Here is a 14572-nt window from a genome sequence, read left to right as displayed (position 1 = left end):
AGTGTTCTTGCCTGGAGAATCCCAGAGATGGGGGAGACTGTTGGGCTGCCGTCTATGGGGTTGCACAGAGTCGGACACGACTGAAGCGACTTAGCAGCAGCAGCAGAGGTATCCAGAGAGGAGAGAGAGAGAGAAGCAGGGTAGAGAAAAATATGTTTGTACCATACCAAGTCTAAACTGAGAAGAACTCGATTGCTCCATTTTCCTTGTACACTAAGTTGAGCCTCAGATACTTTCAATCACAAAAGTCCTAGCTGATACAACATCAGAATGTTATCATAAACTACATCCCCGACTTCATATGTACTCACTAGTTATCCACCAGTGTCATTTCCCATTCCAGGATCTAATCCAGAATACCATGCTGTATTTATTTATTGAACTTTTAAAAAACACTATAAAATATGTCAAAGCATTCAGAAATAAGATATCATAGTCAAATTATTATTATTATTCTTGACCCTACCCTTATCCAAGCTCTCAGATTCCTTTTAATCACAGCAAACTGAGATTTCAGTGCCAAATTCTTTGATGTTCTTTGTTGAAGTTATAAACAAATACATACAATTTCAAATAAAATTAGCTACTTCAAATAGCTAATTATTTATTAACAATAAAAATTTGTTCCTTGTTAGAAATATTTCTTTGGGGAAAAAAACAAAAAGTGAAAAAACTTCTTTGGGCTTTGCTGGTGGCTCAAGTGATAAAGAATCTGCCTGCCCATGAAAGGAGATGCAGGTTCCATCCCTGGTCGGGGAAGATCCCACATGCTTCGGAGCAGCTAAGCCCATGCACCCGACTATTGAGTCTCTGCTCTAGAGCTCAGGAGCCACAACTACTGAATCCAGAGCACCCCAGAGCCTGTGCTCAGTGACAAGAGAAGCCACCACAACAAGAAGCCCGCACACAGCGATTACAGAGTAACACCTGCTCTCTGCAACTAGAAAAAAGCCCGTGCAGCAACAAAGATCCAGCATAGCCAGAAACAATTAATTTTTAAAAAATACTTCCTTGAAGAGTTAACATCACTATGCCAGGAAAGAAAGAGTGTGAGAAACCACTCTCCAAACTTTATTCTACTTCTGATAGAACTCTGTAACTCAGTTCTTAACATAGGATTGGATTTAAATTTGCAGCCATTAAGGCATGTCTCCATTTTATATTAGGATTTTAATTTAATATTTGTCACTAAGGAAACTGATTTGCATTTTAATGAGAAAACTCACTATGCAAACTTTTGAAACATTTCACCTAGAGGTTGACAGCAAAGTCAAAAGAAGTAACTTCATAACTAAAAAAACTCAGTTATATTTTAAAAATGGGAATTATTTTATTCTTCAAATTAGATATTCTATTGGGAATTGAACCTATGTTTTCAATTTTCTAAATGTGGTAGAGGACTTACTTTTCCACTGAAATAAAGATGCATATACTTCATTCATATTTAAAACACATATAGATCTCTATCAGAACTGTAAACTATTAATCTTTGTTATACATAATTATTTATCTCTTGGTTTTCTCAACCATATCTTTTTATTATTTTTATTAAGGATCCAAGAGAATTCCTGATGTGTGAGTATACATTTATATAGAACAGTATTTTTCTCTGTACAGTGACATAAATTTCAGCAAAAACAGCATAACAAAAGTAGTTACAAGTGAGCCAAATATAAAGCTGTGGACCAGTTTTCTAATAGAGATCTGTACCACTTAAAATACTGGGTTTTAAATTTTTGACTATTAGCAGAAACATAGTTATCAGTTTAAACCTAGAAACTAAAAATTATTTTAAATATCTAAAGCAACATGTCTTTCAAAGAATCTTGGGTACTGGATAACTTGTTTCTTTTTCCTGAGCATCAATTGCCCTTAATGTCTATATCTCAACTCAATCTTTAAGATTATCCAGAGTAATAGGTATAAAGCACATAAGCATGGTTCCCAAAAAGCAATTAAAAGGAGTCACGTTCCCATTTTTTTGCCATAGTATTACCCATTATGTCAACTTCACCTAAGGTATCCAGTTCAGATGGTGTATAAGACTTAAGTTCAATATAGGTGTGATAATTTATGTTCTTTCTACTTGTTTATTAGATATGCACTTCTCCAATAATATTTTATTGTAGCATTGCATCTTTAATATAGGTTCTAATTTAGGGCCATGCTTCACCAGGAGTTGCTCCTGCCTTCAGCCTTTATTTATTTTGAAATTGATTCAGCATTAACTTCATTTTTCATGTAACTGACATTTTGAAAAATACACACCCCTTATCTTGTAGATTATTCCTCAGTTTGTGGTTTAGTGCTTCCAGGGATTACAGTCAAGTTGTGTATCCCTTGCTAGATAATGGCACAGTTAAAACAGAATCACTTTTTTTCTCGTGTATCAAACACATCCAGTCACATCTGACTATCCTTCATGGTGATGTTTATGATCTTCTAGTTAAGGTATTAACCCAGTTTCTCAACTCTGTACTGTTTCTCTTTCCACATAAGACGCAGTATGCAGAGACTTTTTGAGATGATACAAAAAGAATCTGAGAATGAATAGATATATGTTTAACAATTACTTTGCTTTACACCTGAAACTACCACAACATTGTTAATCAACTATACTCCAAAATAAAAATAAAGTTTAAAAATAGAATCATATACTATGATCAACTGGGATTCAATCTAGGGTTTCAGGGATTTTTCAATATCCACAAATCAATCAATGTGAAACACTACATTAATAAATTAAAGAATAAATAACATATGATCATCTCAACAGATGCACAAAAAGCTTTTTACAAAATCCAACACCCATTTATGATAAAAATTTTCCAGAAAGTGGGTATAGAGGGAATATAACATAGCAAGCCCATGTATGACAAGCCCACAGCTAACATCATACTCAGTGGTGAAAAGCTGAAAGTGTTTTCTTGACCAGGATCAAGACAATGGTGTCTAGTCTCATCACATCTAGTCAACATAGGTTTGGAAGTCCTATCCATGGTGATCAGAGAAGAATAAGAAATAAAAGGAAACTAAATTGGAAAAGAAGTAAAACTATCACTATTTGCAGATGATATGGTTCTATACATATAGAAAATCCTAATGATGCTATCAGAAAATTACTAGAGCTCAATGAATTCAGTAAAGTTGCAGGATACAAAATTAATATACATAAATCTGGTACATTTCTATATACTAACAATGAAAAATCAGAAAAAGAAATTAAGGCAATAATTCCATTTACCATCACATCAAGAAGAATAAAATACCAGTCCCTAGACATGGCTGCCTAAATAGAGTTTCTTGAACAATAGAAGATAATTTAGAAACTCTCTCTAAAGCTTTCTAGCAGAACAGAGCTAGGATCTAAATATATGCAGTGTGCAACTACTCCTCTTTTATCTTACTGTGTGAATGAAAGAAGTGTGTGTGTGTGTGTGTGTGTGTGTGTGTTTTCCCCAGTGAGTCCCTACTGCAAAACAGAGGACAGAAAATAGTTTCATCTGTATCACTCGATTTAGTAACATCCAGATGTCAACACTGACCTCATAGTCTTCGACGGTGTTATTTCGGTAAAAGTCCTCTTTCCAGTGCGTATTGTTTTTCTGGTCTTTGGTTTTAAAGGTTAAACATTCTATATTTAAGTATGAGTTTAGGAAATTGTAGTCCAGACACCCTCAGATTGTTATTGTTAAAAGCATTGCCTTGTGTAACAGTGTTCCTACTCAATACAATGGTAATGATTGAAAGCAATCTTCAGAACATAAAATAGAAAGACAGCAGCCAATACACTGTCAAACTGCAAGTGGCAGGCATGGAAAGGAGGTACCCAGTTTTTCTTTAATTCAGAGACATCTGTCCCAGTGGGAGGCCAAGTGGGTTTTAGAGGATCCCAGGGGAAGCAAGATGCTGGTTAGAGCCTACTGAAACAGAGGCTTTCCCTTTTGTGAACTTCATGATTTTTTGTTTATAGTTGTAACAAGACAACCATTATGTTTCAAAATATAAATGAAGACTGAAATTGTAAATACTTGATAAATATAATCATTTGTACTTGAATAGTAGGGGTTTAAAAGGCACTGACATCCCACCAAACAGTATAATAAATTGACCATTTTCTAAAGAAAAAAGATGAATAAAATACCTTGAAATAAACCTACCTAAGAAGACAAAAGACCTACACTCCTATAATTGATTTCTTTCATCACTGTCTTATAAAGGTCACACAAACAGAATGATATATCATGTTCTTGAATTGGAAGAATCAGTATTTTCAATGAGTATACTAACCAAGATACCTATAGATTCAATGTTATCTCTGTCAAATTACCAATGACATTTTTTACTGATCTGGAATAAGAAATCTTAAAATTTGCATGGAAACACAAAAGACCCCAAATAGCCAAAGCAATCTTCAGAAAGCACCATGGAGCTGGAGGCATCATGTTCCCTGACTTCAGAATAAACTATATAGTTACAGTAATCAAAACAGTATGGTACTGGCACAAAGACAGACTTATAGACCAATGGAATAGGACAGAAAGCCCAGAAATAAACACATACACCTGTGGTCAATCAATCTACAACAAAGAGGCAAACTTTTACAATGGAAAAAGACAGTCCTTTCAATAAGCGGTGACTGGAAAACAGGACAGCTATATGTAAACTAATGAAGTTAGAACATTCTCTAACACCATGCACAAAATAAACTCAAATTAAAGACCTAAATGTATGATCAGATACTATAAAACTTTTAGAGGAAAACATAAACCATAAATAAATAAATAAACATAAAACTGATTTATTTACTGACATAAATCAAAGCAGTAAATGGGAATAAATCCAAAAATAAACAAACAGGAGATAATTAAACTTAAATGCATTTGCATAGCAAAGGAAACCGTAAACAAAATGAAAAGACAACCACATAATTGGAGAAAATATCTTCAAAGTGACCCACAAGGGATTAATCTACAAAATACACAAACTGTTCATGCTGCTCAATATCAAAAAACAGCCCAATCACAAAATGGGCAGAATATGTAAATAAGCATTTCTCCTAAGAAGACATACAGATGGCCAAAAAGCACATGAAAAGATGCTCAACATCATTAATTATTAGAGAAATACAAATTAAAACTACAATGAGGTATCACCTCATACCAATTGGAAAGGCCATCGTAAAAAGTCTACAAGCAATAAATGCTGGAGAAGGTGTAGAGAAATAGGAACCCACCTGCACTGTTGGTGGGAGTGTAAACTGGAACAGCCACTATGGAGAACAGTATGGTGATCCCTTAGAAAACTAAAAATAGAGCTACAGTATGATTTGGCAATCTGACTCCATGAGGAAAAACATGATTCTAAAAAATGCATGCACCCCAGTGTTCATTGCAGCGCTACTTACAATACCAAGACATGGAAGCCACCTAAATGTCCACAGAGAGGAATGGATAAAGAAGATGCATCACGTATATACAGTGGAATATTACTCAGACATAAAAACAGAATGAAATAATGTCATTTGTAGCAACATGGGTGGACGTAGCAATTATCATACTCAGTGAAGTAAATCAGACAGAAAAAGACAAATATCATATGATATCATTTACATGTGGAAAAAAAATAATAAAAATGAACTTTTTCACAAACAGAAACCAGACTCATAGACTTAGAAAACAAACTTATGGTTATCAAAGGGGAAAGTTTGGGGAGCGGGATAAATTAGGAGGTTGGGATTAATATATACAGACTATTATATATAAAATAATCAACAAGGACCTACTGTATAGTAGAGAACTCTACTCTGTATTCTGTAATAACCTCATGGGGAAAGAATCTGAAAAAAGCAGATATATGTATATATGTATAACTAAATCACTTTGATGTACACCTGAACTTAACACAATGTTCTAAATCAAATATACTCCAATATAAAAAATAAAAATCAAAAATTTATAAATATACATTTTGTTCAAACTTTTAAAATAAATAAAATTTATTCTTGTATACAGTGTGAGTAGATCAAATATAATCATATTCCTAAATGTTACCCAGTTTCTCCACTATCATCTATTTTTAAAAGGACAACTTTGCATTAGTGCTCTGAGATATTTAACTTATACTCAATTTCATATGTACTTATGTTACTAAACTCAGGTTCACCTGTCTCTGCTCAGAAGTGAATACTTGAGAGACAAGTATTTGTGGGAAAGGAAACTTTCCTTTCTTCAGGAGGCCAGCAACCTGGGGAGAAGGAAGACTCATGTCCAAGAACCTGCTCTGAAGATTCTGCTGGACCATGAGAGTTTTTAAAGGGGGGAAGGGGGAAAAGGAAAGGGGAAAGGCTCCTCCTGCAGCAGGAGACCCCAGTTCAATTCCTGGGTCAAGTTCCCCTAGAGAAGGGATAGACTACCCACTCCAGGATTTTTGGGTCTTTCTGGTGGCTCAGACTGTAAAGAATCTGCCTGCAATGCAGGATACCTGGGTTCTATGCCTCTGTTGGGAATATCCCCTGGAGGAGAGCATGGCAACCTACTCTTGCCTGGAGAATCCCTATGGATAGAGGAGCCTGGCAGGTTACAGTCATTGGGGTTGCAAAGAGTCAGACACAACTGGGCAAAAAAGCACAAGCACAGCACAATTATTCGGGGAGGAAGGCAGAATCTTTATCATCTTTCACTGTCTGCAGACTTTCTTCTGCCTGGTTGGTGGTGAGGTCGCAGGATGGTGCTTCAGGGCTCTGTGCTCAGCCTGAAGTTACTGTCCTCCACCTGGGTGGGAGCCTGAGTTCCCGCAGAGGAACTCAAAGATACTGCTACGTATATTCTTCGAGGAGGAGGAACCAGGACTCTGCCTCATAGTTCACTCTTTGCCATTCCTCCTTTCTCCCAGCATTCCCTCTCTTCCCTGACTAGCAACAGTTTGAATCTGCCCTTTAGAACTCAGGGAAGGTCAAGGAGGCTGAGTGAAGCCTATTTCCTACCAACAAGAAATGGGGGACACAGAAAGGATCTGTCTCCAAGAGCACCCCACAGGGTCCTGCTCTGTTTCAATATCCCTGCCTCCCTGTTTTGATACTTCTCACTATTGAAGAGAACAGGTATTAGAAAAGAAAGAGAGTGATGTTTTGGACAGACAGGTTAATCATAAACTTGGCAGCAAACCTGGTTTTAAGGGTAGTTCATTTCAATCCCCACTACTGTTCAATCTTCCTCAAATTTTTCCAGGTTACAGGGCAACAACTGCTCTAGCTAATTGCTGCTGAAATTGGGTGTAGCCCTGCCTCTGGGGAATGGACGCTGAGTTGGAAATATTCCTGAGTTTCAAGTCCTAGATCCACGTCTTGTATGATTAACATCTCAGTCCTGTAGTCCATCATTTTGATGCCACAGGCCGAGTCAGAAGTAAAACTAGTGACAACCCAAACATTAGCAGACAAAATAGATCTCATTTCCTGAGGAATTCAGGAGAATAAGCCCAAAACCAAGTCTGGACCTTGAACTTCAGTGGATACCTGTAGTCAGTTGTCTAATTTTACCTAAGTAAGTTTTAATTGGTACTAATGGGAGCTATTGGCCTCCACATGTCTCCTTTTTCTAACATCTTATCTAAAATAATTCTATTGTCTAGAAAATTTAATAGCTACAAAAGGAGACCTTGAGACCATTAAGATTGCAGCTGCCAGGAGATACTATCTTGAGAATGGCTGGTGATGTCCCCAAGTATGACATAGTTTAGAAAATTCAAGTTTTTAGCTATACAGGAATGTGTCTGAAATTATGTTCACATTGACCATCTAGTTTTACACTGGATGGCTGAACAGTAGCTACTCCATTTTGACTTTCAAATGTGTTCCCCTCCTCAGTGGCCAAAACAGATATTCTATGCATGTTTGCATAAAAGGCCACTCCTGACAGTAAAGTTTAGGTTAAATTATATATAAGCCAGAATGGCTTCCCCATATCTGAATATGTATGGATTTTTCCATCATTTCCCCTTTTGATTGCAAATCCTACAATATAACAAAACATCCGTCCCCAGTGCTAGACTGGTTGTCACCAGGGTCCGCCATATCCCTCAGTGCTAGGCTTCCTTTTCCTTATACCAAATTGTTGCACAAGGATTGTACATGTACTTTTAGCGTTACACAAGTTAATCCTAAAGGAAATCAACACTGAATATTCGTTGGAAGGACTGAAGTTGAACCTTCAATACTTTGGCCACCTGATGTAAAGAGCCAACTCATTGGAAAAGACCCTGATGCTGGGAAAGACTAAGGGCAAGAGGAGAAGGGGACAGCAGAGGATGAGGCAGTTGGATGGCATCACTGACTCGATGGACATGAGTTTGAGCAAACTCTGGGAGATAGTGAAGGACAGGAAAGACTGGCGTTCTCCAAGTTCATGGAGTTACAAAGAGTCAGACATAAGTTAGTGAATGAACAACAACAAAGCAAGCAGTGACATGTCATGAGTAGTTAACACTCTGATAACCTCACTAGATAACTTTCTTTTCCTCTTGAACATCAGGACAAAAGTATGGCTAACATGATAACTTGTATAAATGCATAATTACTATAAGACAGAACAGAGCTATGATCACCCGTATTTTCTTTTTCATGGTCAAATAGCAAACCAGTGCAATGTAAAGTGGTCTCTTAGGGTTGCAGTTCCCTAGTCCCAGAAAGGAAAATCCCAATCAGTGTTCTTCTACCAGTAGTCAAAGCCAAAACAATAGGGACATGCACCCTGGTGTCATCAGAGCTCAGACACCAGAGACATCTCAACTAGCCAATGCAAATGCTAATACGTGCACACATACATACAACAAACAAGGTACCTCCCATTAACAAAAGATCAGATGAGGTGTTCCCCTAAAATTCCAATTCTACTCCCAGATAGGAGCCTCAAAAGAGATCGCCCAGCTCTTGGAAGAGAACAGGCCCATTCTGGTCCGCAAACAAGCCCAAAGTGGTTCACTCCCTGAAAGGGAAGTGAGCCCAAACTAGTTAGGATTCCCAGCCTGCACAAGCCAGAGTAATTGAGTGCTCATTTGCTCAGTCATGTCTGACTCTTTGCAATCCAATGGGCTATAGCCCACCAGGCTCCTCTGTCCATGGGATTCTCCAGGCAAGAATACTGGAGTGGGCTGCCATTTCCTACTCCACAAGATCTTTCTACCCGAGGATGGAAACTACATCTCAAATCTAATGGCTCACCCTAAAACAATACACGCAAAACCACAATTAACAAATAAGGTATGGTCATAGAGACAGAAAATCAGAGGTCGTGTAGCCCCCAAATTGCAGTATGACTCCCTGAGGGAGGCCACCAGAGTGCCCCAGCTCCTGAAAGAGAATGGACCAGAGTGGCTCGCAGTGAACTCAATGTGAGTCAATGCACAAAAGAGAAGTGAGCCCAGATGGAGCCGGTGGAATTTTCTCGTGTAGTTTAACATACCCAATACTCCTAGTTAATTTGATCTCTCTCTGAGGTGCAGCAACCTCTAGTTGGAGGTCTAAAGAACTTTATTTAGAATTTTATATTTGGGAAGTGTGTCAAAATATCAAGGAGGTTTCAAAACATTTGATTAAATAGCATCACAGGTCACTGTGAAGCAGTACTTATTCACTTAACCAGAGTGACGGAAGATTTCAAAAACAAATACAGATCACTTAAAAGCACAGGAAGTTATACAATCTGTCATCAGAGGCAGAATTTCAAGAAAATTTTGTTCTCCTAACAGAGATTCAAACTCTAGTTTTACACCAGCATACTCTCAATAACAAAATCTGTTTACTTAATTAGACTTAATCCAACCTTAGCCAATTCTGAGCGTGAAAAAACTTTTCTTAGTGTTCCTTTTCCACAAACCTTCTACAACTTTCAGTATCCATATTAATTTTGTCCCTTATTGTCTTCTCCATTCCGAAACAACTCTAGGACAAAATTAACCTTTTTTTACTTTAAAAAATGTAATGCTAATGCTCACACCTTGTTTTATGGAAATCACACATTTTACTCATCTGCATTACTGAAATGTTTCCCTTATTGTTGTAGCTTTAACTACACATAATAAAAATTTTAACCCTTAAAAACTTAATCTCTAGCAAAAACTGAGAAAAAAGTAATTGTGAACTCTGTCACACCAGCATTTCCTGACTGGAAAATTTCTGCTTTACTCTTCCTCTCCTAAGAAGGCAAAAAAAGGTAAGTTTAGATCTGTCTAGCAACTAATGTTCCAATATTTTATCCTATGTGAAATAACTCAGATAGCCAATGAATTCTTGCCATTTAATTTAGAGTAGGAGCCACCCCAGGTCCGAGGTTGCGGGGGACAGCCAAGAGGAGCCACCCCGTGTCTGAGGCCAGAGGCGGCAGCCAGGGGGAGCCACACTACATCCAAGGAGTGGTGGCTGCGAGGGCACAGGAGGGCCTAGGGAGCTATCCCACGTTGAAGGTCAGGAAGGGCAGTGGTGAGGAGATTCCCCTCATCCAAGATAAGGAGCAGTGGCTATGCTTTGCTGGAGCAGCTATGAAGAGATACTCCACACCCAAGGTAAGAGAAACCCAAGTAAGATGGTAGATGTTGCAAGAGGGCATCAGAGGGCAGACACAGTGAAACCATACTCACAGAAAACTAGTCAGTCTAATCACACTAGGACCACAGCCTTGTCTAACTGAATGAAACCAAGCCATGCCTGCGGGGCAACCCAAGACGGGCAGGTCATGGTGGAGAGGTCTGACAGAATGTGGTCCACTGGAGAAGGGAATGGCAAACCACTTCAGTATTCTTGCCTTGAGAACTCCATGAACAGTATGAAAAGGCAAAATGATAGGATACAGAAAGAGGAACTCCCCAGGTCAGTAAGTGCTCAATATGCTACTGGAGATCAGTGGAGAAATAACTCCAGAAAGAATAAATGGATGGAGCCAAAGCAAAAACAATACCCAGCTGTGGATGTGACTGGTGATAGAAAAAAGGTCCGATGCTTTAAAGGGCAATATTGCATATGAACCTGGAATGTTAGGTCCATGAATCAAGGCAAATTCGAAGTGGTCAAACAAGAGATGGAAAGGGTGAACGTCGACATTCTAGGAATCAGGGAACTAAAATGGACTGGAATGGGTAAATTTAACTCAGATGACCATTGTATCTACTACTGCAGGCAGGAATCCCTCAGAAGAAATGGAGTAGCCATCATGGTCAACAAAAGAGTCTGAAATGCACTACTTGGATACAATCTCAAAAATGACAGAATGATCTCTGTTCGTTACCAAGGCAAACCATTCAATATCACGGTAATCCAAGTCTATGCCCCAACCAGTAATGCTGAAGAAGCTGAAGTTGAACGGTTATATGAAGACCTACAAGACTTTTTAGAACTAACACCCAAAAGAGATGTCCTCTTCATTACAGAGGACTGGAATGCAAAAGTAGGAAGTCAAGAAACACCTGGAGTAACAGGCAAATGTGGCCTTGGAATGTGGAATGAAGCAGGGCAAAGACTAATAGAGTTTTGCAAAGAAAATGCACTGGTCATAGCAAACACCCTCTTCCAACAACACAAGAGAAGACTCTACACATGGACAACACCAGATAGTCAACACCAAAATCAGACTGATTATATTCTTTGCAGCCAAAGATGGAGAAGCTCTATACAGTCAACAAAAGCGAGACCAGGAGCTGACTGTGGCTCAGATCATGAACTCCTTATTGCCAAATTCAGACTCAAATTGAAGAAAGTAGGGGAAACTGCTAGACCATTCAGGTATGATGTAAATCAAATCCCTTATGATTATACAGTGGAAGTGAGAAATAGATTTAAGGGACTAGATCTGATAGAGAGAGTGCCTGATGAACTATGGAATGAGGTTTGTGACATTGTACAGGAGACAGGGATCAAGACCATCCCCATGGAAAAGAAATGCAAAAAAGCAAAATGGCTGTCTGGGGAGTCCTTACAAATAGCTGTGAAAGAAAAGAAGCAAAATGCAAAGGAGAAAATGAAAGATATAAGCATCTGAATGCAGAGTTCCAAAGAATAGCAAGAAGAGATAAGAAAGCCTTCTTCAGCGATCAATGCAAAGAAATAGAGGAAAAGAACAGAATGGGAAAGACTAGAGATCTCTTCAAGAAAATTAGGGATACCAAGGGAACATTTCATGCAAAGATGGGCTCGATAAAGGACAGAAATCGTCTGGACCTAACAGAAGCAGAAGATATTAAGAAGAGGTTGCAAGAATACACAGAAGAACTGTACAAAAAAGATCTTCATGACCGATAATCACAATGGTGTGATTACTCATCTAGAGCCAGACATCCTGGAGTGTGAAGTCAAGTGGGCCTTAGAAAGCATCACTATGAACAAAGCTAGTGGAGGTGATGGAATTCCAGTGAGCTATTTCAAATCCTGAAGGATGGTGCTGTGAAAGTGCTGCACTCAATATGCCAGCAAATTTGGAAAACTCAGCAGTGGCCACAGGACTGGAAAAGGTCAGTTTTCATTCTAATCCCAAAGAAAGGCAATGCCAAAGAATGCTCAAACTACTGCACAATTGCACTCATCTCACATACTAGTAAAGTAATGCTCAAAATTCTCCAAGCCAGGCTTCAGCAATACATGAACTGTGAACTTCCTGATGTTCAAGCTGGTTTTAGAAAAGGCAAAGGAACCAGAGATCAAATTGCCAACATCTGTTGGATCATGGAAAAAGCAAGAGAGTTCCAGGAAAATATCTATTTCTGCTTTATTGACTATGCCACAGCCTTTGACTGTGTGGATCACAATAAATTGTGGAAAATTCTTCAAGAGATGGGAATACCAGACCACCTGACATGCCTCTTGAGAAATCTGTATGCAGGTTAGGAAGCAACAGTTAGAACTGGACATGGAACAACAGGCTGGTTCCAAATAGGAAAAGGAGTACGTCAAGGCTGTATATTGTCACCCTGCTTATTTAACTTCTATGCAGAGTACATCATGAGAAACGCTGGACTGGAAGAAACACAAGCTGGAATCAAGATTGCCAGGAGAAATATCAATAACCTCAGATATGCAGATGACAGCACCCTTATGGCAGAAAGTGAAGAGGACCTAAAAAGCCTCTTGATAAAAGTGAAAGAGGAGAGTGAAAATGTTGGCTTAAAACTCAACATTCAGAAAATTAAGAATCATGGCATCTGGTCCCATCACTTCATGGGAAACAGATGGGGAAACAGTGTCAGACTTTATTTTTGGGGGCTCCAAAATCACTGCAGATGGTGACTGCAGCCATGAAATTAAAAGACGCTTACTCCTTGGAAGAAAAGTTATGAAAAACCTAGATAGCGTACTCAATAGCAGAGACATTACTTTGCTGACTAAGGTCCATCTAGTCAAGGCTATGGTTTTTCCAGTGGTCATGTATGAGTCTGAGAGTTGGACTGTGAAGAAGGCTGAGAGCCAAAGAATTGATGCTTTTGAACTGTGGTGTTGGAGAAGACTCTTGAGAGTCCCTTGGACTGCAAGGAGATCCAACCAGTCCATTCTAAAGGAGATCAGCCCTGGGATTTCTTTGGAAGGAATGATGCTAAAGCTGCAACTCCAGTACTTTGGCCACCTCATGCGAAGAGTTGACTCATTGGAAAAGACTCCGATCCTGGGAGGGTTTGGGGGCAGGAGGAATAGGGGACGACAGAGGATGAGATGGCTGGATGGCACCACTGACTCGATGGATGTCTGAGTGAGTCTGAGTGAACTCTGGGAGTTGGTGATAGACAGGGAGGTCTGGTGTGCTGCAATTCATGGGGTCACAAAGAGTCGGACACAACTGAGCAACTGAACTGAACCAAAATCTGGAACGACTATCCTTGAAGCAGATATTTTCAAGACACAGTAATTCCTAACAAATTGACCTAAAAGACCACTCTTATCTAATTCACAGTTATGCAGGTCAGGAAGTAACAGTTAGAACTGGAAATGGAACAACAGACTAATTCCAAATAGGAAAAGGAGTACATTGGCTGTATATTGTCACCATGCTTTATTTAACTTATATGCAGAGTACATCACGAGAAACACTGGGCTGGATGAAGCACAAGCTGAAATCAAGTTTGCTGGGAAAATATCAATAACCTCAGATATGCAGATGATACCACACTTATGGCAGAAAGTGAAGAACTAAAGAGCTTCTTGAAGAAAGTGAAAGAGGACAGTGAAAAGTTGGCATAAAGCTCAACATTCAGAAAACTAAGATCATGGCATCCAGTCCCATCACTTCATGGCAAATAGATGGAGAAACAATGGAAACAATGACAGACTTTATTTTGGGAGGCTCCAAAATCACTGCAGATCGTTACTGCAGCCAGGAAATTAAAAGATGCTTACTCCTTGGAAGAAAAGTTATGATCAACCTAGAGAGCATATTAAAAAGCAGAGACATTTCTTTGCCAACAAAGGTCAGTCTAGTCGAGGCTATGGTTTTTCCAGTAATCATGTATGGATGTGAGAGTTGGACTATAATGAAAGCTGAGCGCCACAGAACAGATGCTTTTGAACTGTGGTGTTGGAGAAGACTCTTGAGAGTCC

This window comes from Capra hircus, chromosome 18, assembly GCF_001704415.2.
Source record: "Capra hircus breed San Clemente chromosome 18, ASM170441v1, whole genome shotgun sequence".
NCBI classification, from domain to species: Eukaryota; Metazoa; Chordata; class Mammalia; order Artiodactyla; family Bovidae; genus Capra; species Capra hircus.
This window is presented reverse-complemented; position numbering follows the sequence as displayed.